This window comes from Somniosus microcephalus, unplaced genomic scaffold, assembly GCF_052327205.1.
Source record: "Somniosus microcephalus isolate GS21.2 unplaced genomic scaffold, FLI_Smic_1.0 unresolved_chr1, whole genome shotgun sequence".
In the NCBI taxonomy this organism is placed as follows: Eukaryota; Metazoa; Chordata; class Chondrichthyes; order Squaliformes; family Somniosidae; genus Somniosus; species Somniosus microcephalus.
Genome location: NW_028225179.1, coordinates 130985960 through 130989216, shown reverse-complemented (window position 1 = coordinate 130989216; position 3257 = coordinate 130985960).

Here is a 3257-nt window from a genome sequence, read left to right as displayed (position 1 = left end):
GCCCAGGGAAAGAGCTCAGAGTGCAGCCCCCATAGTCTTCTAAATCGATGCAAGGAAGATCAAATCAAAATGAACCTGCAAAGTGCTGCTCAGTAGCCAAAACTCCTTCACACAGCATTGAATCTCTCCAGAAGTCTCTCTCTCCCTCTCAGAATGCGTGGTGCAAAAATGTCGCCGACAAAAAAAGGCAGGAGGCAGTCGCCTTTAAATAGCGCTACACCAGTCCCTTCCCGACTGCAAAACACTCCCCTCAACCTGTCATTGCTAGCGGCAGGCGGTAAGGCAGGCGGGCGCCACTCAATATCCGGTCCGGGTCGTTGCACGTTTGACTGACGTCACCATCTGTGGACGAAGGAGATTGTGGTGGTAGTGTTTAGCGCCGCTGCAAAATGTTTGGTCAATTTGCTTTGCGCCCCATTAGCATCCTCTTAGGGCGCTAACAGGAGGTGCTAATTAACCAAACTTTTCCCCCATGGTGTCCCTGGTGACTTTTCTGAGGTGAGAAGTCAAACCTTTGAAGTTTTGAAATGCAGAATACGACATAACTCATGAATCGAACCAAGTGGTTTTTCTGCCACCTTTGTAAACTTTAGGAGTGAATGAACAATTTTGGGCTGTGATAAGGGTAAACCAGACAGGATGGGTTAATGTAAACGTTTGACAGCTCAAACAGCTCAGACCAACATTAAAGGAATATCTCACTATCTCTGAATGATTGATTTACTGCAAAACGCAAGGGAAGCTGTATAAAACACAATGGCTAAAGAATATCAGCACTGCAGTCAGAAGAAGGTGGCCTTGGCCGGTCATCTCGCCCACGAGGATCAGGCTGCAGTCAGAGGAAGGAGGGGCCTGGCCAGTCTTTTCGCTTACGAGGACCTACAATCATCACTGGACCGATCATCGGCGGGTGGCTGTATGTCTGATTTCCTGTAATATTATTGGTGAACTGCTCGAATAGAGGTTGGGGTTATGAATTTGTCTTAGGAACAATAAAAGGTTAAAGACAGAACCCGTGTGTCTGGTGTAATTTCTCATAAGTCTCAAGTCCGAACTCTATAACCTGTTGGACGGGGCGATGGGTAATTCCACACGTCTTACACATTTTGGCAACCAGAGGGACATTGAGTGAGAAATTTACAGACCATTTAATATGGGTGGAAAAACCACCAAGGCAATGGATGAGTTAGTTACAATGTATGTTGCGGGGAAGTTACCTCTCCAGGAGAGGTGTGTACAGGTTATTATTGACAGTGATGATCCGGTTTCTGAGGCTGAACAATGGACACAAGGGTCCACACGTCAGCAACGGATAATGAAAACCGTCTGGTTGTTAGCCTATCGAAGGAAGGTTGAAAACGATGAGCGTGAAAAGATTAAGTCACGAAGGGAAATAGAGGATATGGCAGAAAAAGCCAGTGATAGAGATGCAGTGGTAAACCGGCTTCTTAAGGAATTAGAGGAACAACAAGAAGATCGTAAGAAAGATAAAGAGGCGTTTGAGAAGGAGAAAGCGAGACGGTGTAATAAAGAGCAATATTTGGAAAGTCAGTGTGTGAATCAAGGGAACGAGAGTAAAGCTTGGAAAGAGGAAGCTAGTAGCCAACAACAACGGGCAGAAAAAGCAGAGAAGGATAATGAGGATTTGAAAGCTGCCATTCGGGTGGTGCAGAAACAAGTTGTGAAACAGAGTGGGCAGCAGGACCATGCGGAATGCAAAAGGAAGGTCAAAGTGTTAGAAGAAAAGCTATCAGTGCAAAGGGGAATGGTGTGTGCTATAACCCCAGGGGAACAGCCTGTATTTAGGTGGTCATCATCAGGCAGTGAGTGGGAGGAGGTTGAAGAAGAAGGGGAGTTAGGACCTATACCTGGGAAAAAGATTAAACCACCTCCGACTGCACCTTCCCCAATGAACCCCATAAGTCAACGGAGGTATCTCGCCCCGGGAGTGGATGCCCGAGAGGGGTGACTTGGACAGGGAATTCTTTGTTAATGATGATTATAGGAGTTTGAAAAACATGGCACACAACACGATGGAGGGTGTCCTCAGTGCGAAGACGGGACTTCGTCTCCACAATGACTGTGCGGTGGTCACTGTTACCAATACTGTCATGGACAGATGCATCTGCGACAGGTAGATTGGTGAGGACGAGGTCAAGTAGGTTTTTCCCTCGTGCTGGTTCTCTCACCACCTGTCGCAGGCCCAGACTGGCAGTTCTGTCCTTCAGGACTCGGCCAGCTCGGTCAGCTGTGGTGATACCGAGCCACTCCTGGTGATGGACATTGAAGTCCCCCACCCAGAGTACATTCTGTGCCCTTGCTACTCTCAGTGCTTCTTCCAAGTGGTGTTCAACATGGAGGAGTACTGATTCATCAGCTGAGGGAGGGCGGTAGGTGGCAATCAGCAGGAGGTTTCCTTGCCTGTGCGTGACCTGAAGCCATGAGACTTCATGGGGTCCGGAATCAATGTTGAGGACTCCCAGGGCCACTCCTTCCTGACTGTATACCACTGTGCCACCACCCCTGGTGGGTCTGTCCTGCCGGTGGGACAGGACATACCCAGGAATGGTGATGGAGGAGTTCGGAACATTGGCTGAAAGGTATGATTCTGTGAGTATGACTGTGTCAGGCTGTTCCTTGACTAGTCTGTGGGACAGCTCTTCCAATTTTGGCACCAAACAAGTCCCCAGATGTTGGTGAGGAGAACTTTGCAGGGTCGACTGGGCTGGGTGTGCCGTTGCCGTGTCGATGCTGAGGGCGCAGCCGGGTGGTCCGTCCGGTTTCATTCTGTTTCGTAGCGGTTTGTTACAACTGAGCGGCTTGCTAGGCCATTTCAGAGAGCAGTTAAGAGTCAACCACATTGCTGTGGGTCTGGAGTCACATATAGGCCAGATTTCCTTCCCGAAAGGACATTAGTGAACCAGATGGGTTTTTACGACAATCCATTAGTTTCATGGTTACCATTACTGATACTAGCTTTTTATTCCAAGTTTATTTAATCAACTGAATTTTAAGTTCCCCAGGTGGGATTTGAACTCACTTCTCTGGATCATTAGTCCAAGGCCTCTGGATTACTAGCCCAGTGACATTACCACTACACTACTGTTCACACATGCCAGCTGTCCGTCTGATCGGGTCCGGTACCAGCTGCTTGTCACAGTCGTATGTTTTTGCTGTACTATATTCCGTCCTAAACCATATTGGTTTGCACTCGATCCTGTTTAACAGAGATACGCAAATTCTCTACAAAGTGGTGA